The sequence below is a fragment of the Humulus lupulus genome, chromosome 6 (genome assembly GCF_963169125.1).
Source record: "Humulus lupulus chromosome 6, drHumLupu1.1, whole genome shotgun sequence".
NCBI lineage: Eukaryota > Viridiplantae > Streptophyta > Magnoliopsida > Rosales > Cannabaceae > Humulus > Humulus lupulus.
In genome coordinates, this window is record NC_084798.1 from 117,311,073 (window position 1) to 117,327,830 (window position 16,758).

Below are 16,758 nucleotides of genomic sequence, written 5' to 3' on the forward strand. Positions count from 1 at the left end.
TTTTATTGTAATCTTTATATTTTACACTTCGTATCAACTACACCATCAAATATTATATTTGTTTTTTTTTATTTTAAAATTTACAAAATAAATACAAGAATAAGGATGAATCATATAAAACATATTTTTCAATATTTATAATTCTTTCTAGTCTATATAGAATTAAAGATATTCTAAACCACATATAAAATGTCAATTTTACATACTATGTATATAAGTAGCATGAGAGAATTGGGTTAAAGTTAGAATAAAATAAAGTTTTCGAGGCGGAGCGACCCTGCCCCGCTTGAATTAATAGCAGAGCGGGGCAGCCCCGCCTCGAATTCCGTCCCATTTTTACTGGGCAAAGATGCCCCGTCGGGTCGGGGCCCCGCCCCGCCTCACCGCCCAATTTTTCCATGCCTACATTTATATCATACAATCACATACATGTTCCATTTATTCAACATACAAATCTGGTTATGCCCTCCAGTCACCATAATTCAAGGCATTTAGCCTTAATAGTGAATTGGGACGTTACATGTGACAAGTTCTTCTTCGAGAGGTATATCATGTAAATCACCATCTTTTATATTCCATTCTCTTGTTTGCATTGGAAGAACAATTGACCATTGGTTCTTTGAAGGATCATTCATATAAAATACTTGTTTGGCTTGTAAAGATAATATAAATCGGTCAGATTTGTGCCCAATTCGACTTAGATTAACTACTGTGAAACGAAAATTTTCAAATATCATGCCTTTGTCACTTTTCACTTAATCACAAAAGAAAACAGGTACTCAAGTTGTGATATAATCTAACTCCCAAAATTTATTAACTGCTCCATAAAAACTCATATCACATTCAATTGGATTTTTGTCTTCGCACTAGAGACTTGCACAATTTTAGCAACAAGGCTAACTCCATTGTTTTGTATGTTTATGTTGTTATCACATTCCCTAGAGTTAAATAGACTACCATTAATCATATATGATGAAAACTCGATTACATTAACAGAAGGACCTCGAGAAATCCACTTAACGATGTTTGAAACCTTATTTGATGTGTTTTTCAATTTTGACACAACCTATTAAATCAATAGAGCAACAACAAATTACTAAAAATAATCAACCATGCCATCTTGTAATTTCTAATATTTAACAACCTCCCACAATCAACACAATATACATTTTGTTCTATCCAACTACTAAAAGTTCGATAATGTTCGTTTTGTAACCATTTTGGGTTCCTTGACTTGGATGGAAATTTGGTCTTTATCCAGTTGAAATGTTCCCTACAAATATACATTTGTTGTTACACAATTGAATGTAAATAATTACACAATTAAAACTTAATGCATTATATGAATATAACTCACTCGATATAAGGTTGAATTTCATTTATATTATGCAACACAAGACAATGTGCTTCATCTAATATATCTTGACTTACTGTGCATACAGCGCTACCAAGACGACTCTGAATCTCAACATTGTCAACATCATTTAATCCTATGCTCTGTACACCAGTCATGTATTCAGAACAAAATTCAATTACCTCTTCTGCAATATAGCATTCGACTATGCATCCTTTTGGCCGACTTCTATTCCTGACATACCCCTTAAGAATCTTCATATATCACTCAAATGGATACATCCATCTTAAATAAACAGGATCACAGTATCTCAGTTCTCTAACCAAGTGAACTATTAGATGGATCATTATATAAAAAAATGCCGGCGGGAAATATTTTTGCGCATCATACAATACCTCAACAATTTCATCTCTTAACTTAGGTAACTTAAGTGGATCAATCACCTTACAATACAATGACTTGAAAAACAAGCAAAACCTTGTGATTACATCTCAAACTTTCCTACGTATCACAGATCAAATGGCCACTGGTAGTAAATATTGCATTAGAATATGACAATGATGAGATTTCGTACCGGTCAGAATACATATTTTCATGTCTACTAGTGACCTTATATTTGAGGAATATTCGTCTAGAAATTTTACATTAAACAAACATGTGCAAACTTTCTTCTTTCCTCTTTAGTAAGGGTGTAAGTAGCAAGAGGTAAATATGTTCGTCTCTTATATGGTTTTGGAGTTAATTCATCCCTTGTACCCATTGCAGCCAAGTCTTGTCTAACCTTAATTCCGTCCTTAGTTTTCCTAGGAATATTCAACAATGTACCAATCAAACTATCACATACATTTTTCTCTATGTGCATAACATCTAAATTATGACGTACAAGTAAGACATGCCAATATTCAAGTTCGAAGAAAATAGATTTTTTTTTATAGCACCCTTTCGACTCCTCCACAACCTTAGCCTTTCGGCTATGTCTCATCTTTGTAGGTGTATGAACTTTAGGCTTCCCTAACTTAAAACCCAATTTTAGACATCTTCTCAAGTACTTGGATCCCATTCAAGGGCTTGGAAGCCTCCTCAAACTCTTGTTTACCATTGAATGCCTTATTCCAAGTCCGAAGTTTATGCGTATTGGGCAAGAACTTCCTATGTCCCACATAACATATTTTCCGAGAATGTTTCAAGTATTTAGAACAAGTTTTTTCTTCACAAACGGGAAAGGCTTATATCCTTTCACACTAAACCCAGGTAAATTTCCATAAGCAGGAGAGTCATTAATTATCCACAACAAGACCTCTCTAAGATTAAGTTCTTCATGCTTATACACATCATAAACCTTAATCCCTTCACCCCACAAAGTTTTCAAGTCATCTATAAGAGGAGCTAGATAGACATCAATGTCATTACTAGGATGTTTAGGTCCTGATATCAACAAGGTCAACAACGTAAATTTTCTCTTCATACACAACCATGGAGGTAGATTGTAGATAACAAGCATAACAGGCCAAAAACTATACTTACTACTAAGAGAAGTATGTGGTTAATCCCATCAGTCGAAAGACCTAGACGGATATTACGAGATTCATTTCCAAAACAAGGCCACTTCAAATCAACTCTCTTCCAAGCTAGGGTGTCAGCTGGATGTCTTAGTTTACCATCCCTTATTCTCTCATTAGCATGCCACGCCAAACTTTAAGCATGTTCAACATTTCTAAACAATCAGATGAAACAAGGAATTGGTAGAAGGTACCAAAAAACTTTGGCGGGTACTCCTTCCTTGACATCCTCACCATTTCTTTTCCTTTTCCATCATGACTCACCACAAGTAGGACATGATTTTGCTTCTGCAAATCTATTCCGATATAATATGGAATCATTAGGACATGCATGGATTTTTTCATACTGCATGCCTAATGAGCATAATGTCTTCTTTGCCTCATAAAATGAAATTGACATTTCATTTTCTTCCAGCAATAACTTCTTCAAAAAACTAAGTAAATCAGTAATATTTTTATCACTCCAATAATGTTTAGCTTTTAGATTATACAACCTAAGAAGCACAAATAATTTTGTAAATCTTGTACAACCATGGTAAATCAGTTTCTCAACATCACTAAGGAGTGTCTCAAACTTATTTGGGTCTACTCCTGATCCATAATGTGTGTAGTCAATCATTTCATCTAATGGATCCCAGTTCTCCTCTACTATACTCCTCCTCACTTCTTTTGGTCTACTTGGTGTTGTGGGAGCAACATGAGCTCCTCCCCATGGAAATACCAAACCGTGTAACTCTTATTGATCCCATTGAAATATAAATGTTCTTTGATCTTTTTAAGATCATCTTTTTAATATTTTCACACTTAAGACATGGAAAAGAAGTAAAATTTTGGTATTTCACAATTTCCGAACAAAACCTCAAGAACAAATCGACCTCATTCCTATATTCCGCAGATAACCTATGATAGTCAGATTCCCGTGATCCGCAGGGGGAAAGACCAAGTAAAAAGCTGTGCAATCCCACACTGCCTGGGGAAGGTCAAGTGTGATGATTCTAAGACTGTGTAGGTATGAGATTACACAGTTGAAGATGGCTTAAATGGATTGATGGGTACTACCTATGCCAACAAGATGCATCTTATTTTCGGTAGCCCATCACTTGAGAACTCCAAAGTTAAGCGTGCTTGACTTGGAGTAGTCTCATGATGAGTTTTCCCAAGAAGAGTGAGTGAGGACAAAGCACGCTGGAAAGACTCGTGTTGGTTTGCATGGCCAGTCGTCATTCCAGGAAGCAGCCATAGTGCGTGGGGCGTTACAAAATTGTAATGTTCCAAATTCCCTAATGTGGCTTAGTGCTTGGATTAGGGGGTCAGGAGGGCAATAATTGATTTAATCCGTTATTATGTGATTATATGCATGATTATCTGCATTGTATTATTATATGGCTGTATTTGTATATTTATGTGCATGTATGTGATATATGGGTGAGACCACATTATTATGTGAATATATTTGAGCTATTCGGCATGAGATGATCCTAGGAAGAAAGTTAGAGGTTTTGTCATAACAGGGTTAATTACTGGGCTCGGGGTGAGCCTAAGGGTAATTTGGTGCTTAGTACATTACCAAGGATGAGCGGGTAATGGGAAATGATTTTATAATTGTTTGAGGATATTGGGAGCAACAAGAATTGAGAGGCATTAATTATGATTAACGGGGTAGGTGGAAATGACAAAGTTGCCCTTGGGTGGATTTGAGGGATTAGATTGGCCCTAGGGGCATTTTGGTCATCTTAGGCCATTAGATAGACATAAGCCAAGGAAAGGCTATAGATCGAACCAAGGAAAAACAAAGTTTCTCTCTTCTCTCTCTCGATCATTTCCTCTCACTCACGCAGTTGGATTTTTGAGGCAAGTTAGGGGATTAAAACTTGAAGTTCTTGAGGTTTAAGGACTTAGAAGTGTGTTACAGCAATTCAAGGGATTCAATTCATAAATGAGGTAAGGATTCTAGCTTAACCTCAGAGTTTTACTTTGTTTTTAAGGTTATTTTTAAGCTTTGAAGTTTGATTATGGAGTTGAGTATTTTATGGTGTTTTAGGTGTGATTAAGCTTGGGTTTTATTGCTAGATGGGTGGTTATGTTATGTTGGGGTTTGGTTTTGATATTGGGATTGTTGGGTTATGTTTTTGGTTAAGTTTCAATTGAGGAAAATGCAAGGAAGCTAGGTTCGTGAGGTCAAGTCGCGATCGAGTTCTTGGGTGTCGCGACATGAGTGAACCACAGAGCCTTGTCTAGGCTCTATTTGCTAGGCGCGTCATGACTATTCTTAGCCAGTGTGGTTGATACCACTCAGGTCATGCCAGCGGGACTAGAGGAGACTAGACTAGTCTGTGAATTTCTGGATGTGTTTCCAAAAGATTTACTAGGGTTGCCACCACATAGAGAGATTGAGTTTGTGATTGAACTGGCACCAGGGACGGAGCCAATGTCTAGAGAACCTTACAGAATGGACCCAGCAGAATTAAAAGAACTGAAGATACAACTGCAGGAGTTGTTAGACTTGGGTTTTATTAGACCTAGTTTCTCACCGTGGGGTGCACCAGTTTTGTTTGTGAAGAAGAAGGATGGTTCTCTGAGGATGTGTATTGATTACAGAGAACTGAATAAGTTAACAATTAAGAACAAGTATCCTCTGCCAAGGATAGATGATCTGTTTGATCAGTTGCAGGGTAAAAGGATATTCTCAAAGATAGACCTTCGATCTGGTTATCATCAGCTGAGGGTCAAGGATGGAGATATACCGAAGATTTCCTTTCGCACTAGATATGGTCATTATGAGTTCTTAGTTATGTCCTTTGGGTTGACTAATGCCTTAGCTGCTTTTATGGATTTGATGAATAGAGTGTTCAAGGATTATTTGGACTAGCTTGTGATCGTCTTCATTGATGATATTCTGGTTTATTCTCAGTCAGAGTCAGAACATGAGCAACATCTGAGGTTGGTTCTACAGAGACTGAGGGAACACAGATTGTTTGCAAAGTTCAAGACGTGTGAGTTCTGGTTATCTCAGGTAACTTTCCTTGGGCACAGTGTTAGTAAGGAGGGGATCAAGGTGGACCCAACCAAGATTGAGGTGGTCAGGGATTGGCCAAGGCCAAAGAATGCTTCAAAGGTTAGGAGCTTCCTTGGGTTGGCAGGTTATTACAGGCGTTTCGTGGAAGGGTTCTCAAAGATTGCCACTTCATTGACTGAACTGACACGCAAGAATCAGAAGTTTGTGTGGTCAGACAAGTGTGAGAACAGCTTCCAAGAACTGAAGCAGAGGTTGATTACAACTCCAATTCTGAGTCTTCCAACAGATCAAGAGAAGTTTGTGATATACTATGATGCCTCACATCAGGGTTTGGGTTGTGTTCTTATGCAGTCAGGGAAGGTGATTGCTTATGCTTCACGTCAGTTAAAAGAGTATGAATAGAGATATCCCACTCATGACATAGAGTTGGCAACAATGGTCTTTGCATTAATGGTATGGAGGCATTATCTTTATGGGGAGAAGTGTGAGAATTATACTAACCACAAGAGCATGAAGTACTTTTTCACATAGAAAGACCTGAATATGAGACAAAGGTGTTGGCTGGAGTTAGTGAAGGATTATGATTGTGAAATTCTGTATCATCCAGGAAAGGCCAACGTGGTAGCAGATGCGTTAAGCCAGAAAGGTCCAGGACAGATTTTTAGTGCGAGACTATTATTTAGAGAGTTAGCGGAGGATATGACCAGAGCTAGCATATAGTTGTTGGTAGGCCAGTTGGCCAACATTACGTTGTAGTCTACACTGTTGGAAAGGATAAAGGAAGGTTAGTTGGGTGATCCACAACTGACCAAGATCAGAGAAGATATTCTAGCTGGAGTATCCAGAGATTATACAGTGTCAGATATGGGCTTGTTGAGATACAAGGGTCAGATATGTGTTCCGATGGACGTTGCTATGAGACGAGAGATTCTGGATGAATCTCATACCACTCCTTACTCTTTGCATCTAGGCACCACGAAGATGTATCAGGATGTGAGATCACTGGATTGGTGGCCTGGGATGAAGAGGGATGTGACAGAGTATGTGGCTAAGTGTTTGACATGTCAACAAGTCAAGGCTGAGCATCAGAGACCAGTAGGGCTATTACAGCCTCTGAACATCACAGAGTGGAAATGGGAGGACATCACGATGGATTTCGTAGTGAGATTACCCAGGACTGTGGGTCAACATGATTCAGTATGAGTTATCGTAGATCGATACACCAAGTCAGCTCACTTCTTACCAGTGAGGACAACTTATACAGTTTACCAGTACTCAGATCTCTATGTGAGAGAGATTGTGTGCCTTCATGGGCACCAAGGTCGATCGTGTCAGATCGGGACCCCACTTTCACTTCCAAGTTCTGGGAAAGTTTACAAAGGGCCATGGGTACACAGTTGAAGTTCAGTACTGCTTATCATCCTCAGACAGATGGACAATCTGAGAGGATGATCCAGATATTAGAAGACATGCTGTGAGCATGTGTGTTGGACTTTGGTGGGTCCTGGAGTAAGTATCTACCTTTGATAGCGTTTTCCTACAATAGTAGCTATCAGTCGACCATTGGGGTGGCTCCTTATGAGATGTTGTATGGTAAAAAATGCAGGACTCCCATTCATTAGGATGAGACATGAGAAAGGAGATACTTGGGTCCTGAGACAGTTCAGAGGACCAATGAGGCCATTGAGAATATTAGAGCTCATATGCTCGCTTCTCAAAGCAGACCGAAAAGTTATGCTAATCCCAAATGCAGGAGCATGGAGTTCCAAGTAGGAGACCATGTCTTCCTTAGAGTGTCGCCATGGAAAGGGGTGAGAAGATTTGGGAAGAAGGGCAAGTTCACCCCTAGATTCGTAGGTCCATTTGAGATCATGGAGAGGATTGGTCAGGTGGCCTATAGGTTGGCTTTACCACCGGCATTGTCGGCCGTGCATAACATATTTCATATTACAGCTCTTCAGAAGTATGTGTCAGATGTGATTCATGTATTGAGTTCTGAGGATCTAGAGCTTGAGGCAGATCTCTCCTATGAGGAATAGCTAGTCCATATACTAGACAGAAAAGACAAGGTCCTGAGGAATAAAACTATACTTTTGTCAAGGTATTATGGAGGAACAACAAGGTCGAGGAAGCGACTTGGGAGATGGAGTCAGATATGCAGAGTCAGTATCCCGAGCTGTTCAGGTAAATTTCGAGGACAAAATTTCTGTAAGGAGGGGATATTTGTAATGTCCTGAAGCCCCTAATGTGGCTTAGTGTCTGGATTAGGGGGCTACGATTGCCATAATTGATTTAATGCATTATTATGTGATTATATGCATGATTATGTGCATTGTATTATTATATGGTTGTATTTGTATATTTATGTGCATGTATATGATATATGGGTGAGACCACATTATTATGTGGATATATTTGAGCTATTTGGCATGCGATGATCCTAGGAAGCAAGTTAGCGGTTTTGTCATAACGGGGTTAATTACTGGGCTCGGGGTGAGCCTAGTGGTAATTTGGTGCTTAGTACATTACCGGGGATGAGCGGGTAATGGGAAATGATTTAATAATTATTTGAGGATATTGGGAGCAACGAGTATTGAGAGGCGTTAATTATGATTAACGGGGTAGGTAGAAATGACAAAATTGCCCTTGGGTGGCTTTGAGGGATTAGGTTGGCCCTAGGGGCATTTTGGTCATTTTAGGCCATTAGATATACATAAGCCAAGGGAAAACTGTAGATTGAACCAAGGAAAAACATAGTTTCTGTCTTCTCTCTTTCTTGATCATTTCCTCTCTCTCACGCGGTTGGATTTTTTAGGCAAGTTAGGGGATTAATGCTTGAAGTTTTTGAGGCTTGAGGGTTTAAAAGTATGTTACAGCAATTCAAGGGATTCAATGTTAGGAAACTTATACAGGATCTTTATTTATTTTCATGTAGATCTAATATTAAACAAATTAATATGAGATAACCTAGAACATGTTTCTAAAATTGAATTCAAAGAGAAACAAAGATAAGATTACTTACAGTATACGCAGCGGAATGAAAGTGTCCTTCCTTCAGTTTCTCTAACTCTTGTATCCTTTCTGTCGCAGAGTATTATCAAGAAACTGAACCGTTCTTCTAATTTCTTCACATCTTCCAATGTATCCTTAGAATCACCTAGACTAGTGTGGGAAATTCTCAACACATGAGATAGATACAGAGAGAAGAAGATAAAAGAATAATAAGAGGCTTAGAAAATGACTTGTGTTTAGAGAGAATCTAAAACTATCAGAAAACCAGTGATTAAACTTATCTATCATCTATCTTGACTTCTCTCTAAGCACTCCTTTTATAGACTTAATTAGGACATTTAATTTAATTAAAAAATCAATAAAATAATAGCCAATTTGAAGCCCTAGGTCGAAATTATTATGGGCTTTAGACCCGTGAAATTTCCCATTTGATTATAAGCCCATTGGACTTAAAATCAAGGTTTGTATTATTTTCTATTGATTTAATTAATTAAATAATTATTTAAATCCTTTATCAAATTAATTATTTATAATTTGAACCTTGATTTAAACTTATTTATTAATTTAGATACCAATTTATCTTAATTAATAAATCTGCCATAATTTCTCTTTTCTTCTAAAAAATACATAACTCTGTGAAACTATCCAAAATTGACCTGGTCAACTTTGATAATTCTAATTGATAATTAAATCAATTAATTGAGACTATCTAGATGATTTTATCCAAGGTATAATGGGGACCATGGGCCTATGAAATCAAGCTCCAATAAGTTATCATAAATCTAACAAATAAATTTACTAACTTATTAATTCCTCGTGACTCCACTATAGACTCGGAATTGGACTCTTGAATTCATAGAACGCTCTATAACAAATATAGATACACTATTAATTATCCATTGTTACAAACATAATTGTCACTCAATCCTCTATAGATGGTCTACAATGAGATAGGACTAAAATACTGTTTTACCCCTCATTGTATTTTATCCTTAAAACACTTAGTTCCTTGTAAATGATATTTCAGCAAACTAATTTAATTACTAAAATGAGATCTCTATCATTTAACACCTTGAACCAAACTAAAAGGAAACCATTGTTTCACTTCTTCAGCAGAAGCTATAGATGTTCATATCTATGATTAACACTCCCACTCAATTATACTACTGAGTTCCCAAGATGTAAGTATGGGCTAGTCCGTAGGGTAAGCTGGTAACGAACTAGTCAAAGAACTCACATAATACAATTATTTAGAATACTAACCACTTAGAATTGAGATTGAATTGACCTATGGTCAACTATATGATATAACTAGAATAGATAATAACGGTATGTTTACTTATCTTATCAATTGTCAATATCGGTCCAGTCCGATGTAACAAATACATCCGATCTTCTCTACTTTGCTAATGTTCTGGAAAGAACATAACACTGTAATGTGTAAGTAGATCATATCATAGATTGGCAAGTCAGTGTAAATCTTATGCACTGACTAATCTTAGGACTAACTTATTTTGAACATATAATCATATTTATATTCCACTGTGATTACATCACTATAAATAAGATTAGCTATATGCTCGGGTTTTAATAGAAGTTTATATTAAACAACTAATCATGAAAATAAAACATGTGAGCAAAGTGATTGACCAAGTCGAAAGATTATTTTTATTCTTTTATTGATAATAAAATGAGATTGCAAATAATTTGGGTTTTAATTAGCGCATAAAACCCCAACATTAAATTCATATATGAGGTAAGGATTCTAGCTCAATCTCTGAGTTTTACTATGTTTTTAAGGTTATTTTTAAGCTCAGAAGTTTGATTATGGAGTTGAGTATTTGATGGTGTGATGAAGCTTGGGTTTTATTGCTAGATGGGTGGTTATGTTATGTTGGGGTTTGGTTTTGATATTGGTATTGTTGGGTTGTGTTTTTGGCTGAGTTTTAATTGAGGAAAATGTAGGGAAGTTGGGTTCGCGTAGTCAAGTCGCGACCGAGTTCTTGGGTGCCGCGATTTGAGTGAACCCCAGAGCCTTTTCTAGGCTCTGTCTGCTAGGCGCGCCGCGGCCCCCAAGGGCAAGTCGCGGCCCGCCCCTGGCACCCAGACAGGGGGCTGTTTGTCTCGGAGGCGTGCCGCGGCCCTTTGGGGCAAGTCACAGCCCGCCTGTTTGTTTTTGGCCAGGCTTAGTTTTACTTGGTTTTAAGCACGAGTTTTCAAACCTTAAGGCTCGGGATCGAATCTACTACCCGTTTTAGTAGGATTTGAGGTCCCGGGGGCTAGGACTTGGTCTGAGAATCTTTTATTAATCATTTTATTGATGGGATTTCATATTTTGTTATGATTAGGTGACCGCTAAGGGCCTAAGGTCAGGGTCGTTCTTAACTTATTTTACACTCGAGTTTGAGGTAAGAAAACTGCACCCATTATGTGACATACATGATTATTGTTGAAGCATGTTGATTGTTATATATTTGGATATATCTTGCATTATGAATGCTTGAATGCATTGTTTATCTGAGCAACACATTGACTTATTAGTCAAAAACGACAATGGTGTTAAGTGCTGGTTGTGAAGCTCTGACTTATCAGTCATGATCGGCAATAGTACTGAGCGCTGGTCGTATGGAATTGGCTTATGAGTCAAGAGTGGCAATAGCACATTGAACGCTGGTCAATATGATTAGATCTAATCAACAAAAGCATTATATGCTCGTTTGACCTATTGGTCGAAGAAAACTAAAGCGCTTGGCTTGTCTATGACTGGTTACTCAGAGCCAGGGCTAAAAGGGCTCAGGTGACTTGATGGTCACATGGCTTAGGGCCCAGGATCCCAGGATGTCTTATTAGTCGTTTAATCAGGGCGCATGATCCCATGATGTTTTATTAGTCATCTATGCAGGGCGCAGGACCCCAAAATGACTTAATAGTCATTAATCTCGGGCACAAGATCCTAGAATGACTTAACAGTCATCATCTGGTTAGGGCTGCAAGCCCCAGAATGATAATTTATTAATACTTGTATACATGCAGTAATAAGTTTTCTTGCTGAGCCTTGGCTCACGGGTGCTATGTGGTGCAGGTAAAGGGAACGAAAATCTTACCCAACCTTGAGTGGAGAGCTTAGGTGGCGACGTGTACATATGTGACCGCTTGACCACCATGGTCAAGGTGTTTCTCAGGGGAACTAGGGTTTAACCCTATTTTTTTCTCTTAGGTCGGCGGATTATAACTTTTGAATTGTAAACACTTTTATGGGATCTCATGTATAGTTTAACGTTTTAAATAAAATATATCCATTCATTTTGATCAAGATTTCAACCCTGGCCCATTAATAACACTTAGATGCACGTTTATGGCCTAATGACTCATTTAGTGAGTTAAGCACTATTTAAAGTACACAGTGTGACGGTCTTGGCTAACCAGGGCATTACATAACCTATTCGCTGACATCCACTTTCTATCCATATCTTCTCCTGTGTCTATGAAAAATGAAAGAAGCAACACTAAATAAGCACATGATAGAGCTTATGTCTATAACAAAGCTAATTGTTTGTAAATTTGGGCAACATTCCCCTTATATTATTAACCTAACCATCTACCAATTTAATCAAACCAATCAATCAATCACAACACAATTTAAATATAAGAAAATAATACATAATTCTAGATAGATACAAGCAGCATTTCCCCTATAATAGTGACTTAATCATCTGCATGTGAATAGCAAAACAAACAATTCAAACAACATACAATAAGTTTCTTCCTTGTAGCTCCGCAGCACACAAACAAATTTACCAGAACCTACTTCACTAAAACACACAAGTTCTCAACCTTCCGTTATCACCGTAACACATAATTTTAATCTCAGAACATACTTCACTATGGATGAATATTTAAGATATTCAAACTCCTCTAACATTTTGTTTAATAATATTAAAAGTAGAAATAAGAGAATGTATGTACCTCTTGCAATTAATAATCCAAGCTAGAAAATTTACTTCACTTTGCAATGCACTTTGCTATCAAATCCACAACCAACAACATTAAATTAATTAATGAATAAAATATTACTAAACAAATATCACTAAATAATTTGATTAACAATAACATATTCTTGTAATTTTATAAACGTAATTACCTCAATTGTGTGCTTGAAATAGAAATTTTGAGGCAAAAATCACCCTAAAATCTCACTCCAACAAAACCACAATCTACAAAATTAAATTAATTAATAAATAAATGATTACTACAAAAAATAAAAAATAAAAATCAATGAGCCATTATAATTAACCTAAACAAAAAATGTGTATATAGAGCTCAAATCTTTACACTTATAAACTCTAACAATTAAGTCACTAGCTAAGAACTCGTTGAACAACAAAAACATATAACCTTAAGTTCATACATCTTTAATTTTTAAAATTATTTAATAAATAAATTTTAACAAAACATAACCATATATAATCAACCTAGCTAAAATGCTAATAAAAAATTAAAATATATGTACAAATATATATAATTTTAGAATTTAATAATAATAAAAATTAAAAAAATCATAAACATATATACTTTAATCAAATCTATGTAAAATTAAAATTAAAATTAATTTTTTTCTACATTGTCAACTAAGTTATATCTTGGAAACTTAATCAAAATCTATTAATTATCAAAACTAATAAAGAAAAATATCACTAAATATCATTTTAACAATAATTTATTCTTGTAATTTTAAAAACTTACCTCAAATGTGTGCTTGAAATAGAAATTTTGAGTCAAAATTTCACACTCCAATCTTACTCCAAGAATACCCTACAAATACATTATAAAAATTTATATTCTTTTAAAAAAAACACAAAAACACATATAAATCTAATCCTAATGAAAAACCCATAATTTATTTCATCAAATATTACCTCAAAATGGGGAAAATGGTAAAATTTTTGAAACTTGGCAAGTCCTAAAATTGTTAGAAATCTCCCCCAAAACGCCTATGTGTAATGTGCGGGGGAAGAAGGTGGCTCTTAGGTTTATTCAAGGGCTCACATCCAACATCTCCCATTGAGAGACGTTGGATGTGATATTTGGACACGTGTTGGATATTTCCTACTTCCAACGTCTCCCACTGGTAGACGTTGGATCCCTTACACATCTCCCAATGAGAGACGTTGGATGTGATCCTGGACACGTACATTGGGCACCCAATTTGCAACGTCTCCCCATTCTTTTAATGACTTACATTTTTAATCATTAATAAAAACTTTCAAAGTCTCCCAACATAAGACATTAAAAACACCTCATAACTTTTAATGTCTTACACCAATGGTGTAAGACATTATAAGGATTCATTGAAAGTAAAAATTATTGTAGTGAATATGCATTATTGGCCACTGATTACTTCACCAAGTGGGTAGTGGCTGAAGCTTATTGCACTATCAACAAATCAGACACAGTCAACTTCGTTTGGAAGCATATTATTTGCCAATTTGGAATCCCATTGGAAATAGTTACGGATAATACCACTCCTTTTGAGAACGCCAAAGTCTAAGAATTGTGTAATCTGTTCAAAATTAAGTTGAGCTTCTCATCTGCTAGTTACCCGCAAGGCAACAGGCAGGCAAAAGTTTCTAACAAAGTCATATTTGACAACATTACGAAAAATCTTGAAGAAAAGAAGGGTGCATGGCTGGACGAATTGCCAAAAGTCCTTTAGGCTTATAGAACCACTCGCCAAACTTTGACTAGTGAAACCCTGCACTCAATGTTGTATGAAAACAAAGCCGTAATACCAACCAAAGTGGGCCTCCCCACACTTTGGACAGAGATCGCTTCTAATGAGGAGACCAATGAGCTTCAGTTGGGACACAATTTGGATATGCAGAAGAGCATAGAAAAATTGCCCATATACGACAACTCAACTACCAAAAGGCAGCTGAGCGTCATTATCAATAGAAAATCATCCCCAGATCCTTCTCACAAGGGGAATGGGTTCTGAGACACACATCTGGAAACAAAACAAAGCTCTAGCCTAAATGGGAAGGCCCATTCGAAATCACTCAAGTCTTGGGTCGTGGATCCTACTACCTCCGCGAAATCCGTACTAGCAGGGACGTTCCGCGGACTTGGAACGCTTTACCTTTACACAAGTATTATTGTTAATTCATTTCCAAGTTGTAACAAAATACAATTTCATTAATGAAATAATAGCAATTTGACTGTTTCTTCATAACATTTGTGCTTTGCACAATTCCAAAATTGCATTTATTTTTCTTTTCCTTACCGAGAAAGGATTAATTCAATTTTGACCAATTCATTACAATCAATGTGCGTGTGAACCATGCCTATATGACTCGTCTTTTCCTAAGTACACAAAATCTCTACAATGAAAGCATAAAATTGTACCCATACACCAAATCACGTACTTTTTTGGGAAAGATTCCACCTAATGCACGATCAAATCAACAACCTTCTGCATTAATTTCAACGTTTCACTGCCATGTAATCCCATCACTTTATTGCTTCAACAAACTTACCATCTCACTTTAACATCCACCTTGCCTATAAATAGACGCACCTCTCACACATCCAGAGCACCTTTTTACCATTACTTCCACACAACCTTCTCATTAGAAAAATGCCTTAGTAAAGTAAAGGTTTTTAAAAGCCTTATGCTTCTCCACTCGTCTCACCAAATACATTGCCATACCATTAAATACTTCATCCCCAAAGTTGTTTCCATTAACATCGAGCCTCTCGCACCCTCCCGATGTACATCAGGCTCGATGCTAACCCATTGAACAACCTTCTAAGTAATCTGATTAGCCTTGACTAAAGTAGCACGAAACTAGGGCAAGCCATTTTGTAGTATGATTAACCTTGACTACACACTAATGTGCTTCCCTAGCATGGTGAAGGAGAAAGGTAAGGACCTATCAGAATCACAACACCCTTCTCCAACGATTGCTTCGATGCTTCGATTCATGTCGAAGCAAAAAAGCAAGAAATACAAGGGTATGTGTGCTTTGGGAAAATTCCAAGTACCAAATCCTCCATTCGCGCTGAGGGGAACCCTTCATGGTGGATCTATTTTGGGAATAGTCTTCTCGCAGCCAGTGCCAGCACACGTTTGGAATGACCGCATCTTGAAGATCTCCTTCCCCTCAACGAATCAACAACAAAACTGGCCACTGTGTCCCTGCTTTTGGCTTAGCTTTTAGCTACTTCAAGCTTGTTTCTGTTTCCAAAGATACACGTGATCCTTCCCTGATCTTCCGGCGCAGTGGAAAGGCATATATAACATGGGTGCAACTGAATCTACTTTTTATCACATCTAATGGCTGCCTTCCACATGTCCTTTCCATAAATAAGGAAAATAGTGCTATCATTCGTGTTCTATTTTGTATAACTACGCTACACAACAAGATATCATATACGAAACTGTAATCTTTACCATATTAAATAAAGTTTTTGTCTTTATAAATTGTGTGGTTTCATAGTATCAATACTATTTGCGTACAAAAGCTATATTACATTAGCTATACTAAAAGTTAAAGTCATATATCCTTCTAATGTATTCCTCTATTGCGGAAGCTAACCTTGCGTGTCCTATCCCATATGTGTTGCACGAAATATAATAAGGGATACTCCCTTCAATCAGCCGCTGCAAAGCCAAGGTTGATTCCATCCAACTGTCTCCAACAAAGATCCTTTGTAAAAATGGGATTTTGTACCATCACATATATCTTTCACCTATTATAGACAACACAAATCTCATTATGAGCTCCTTTACATACATAAGATGTTGTTTATATTTTTTT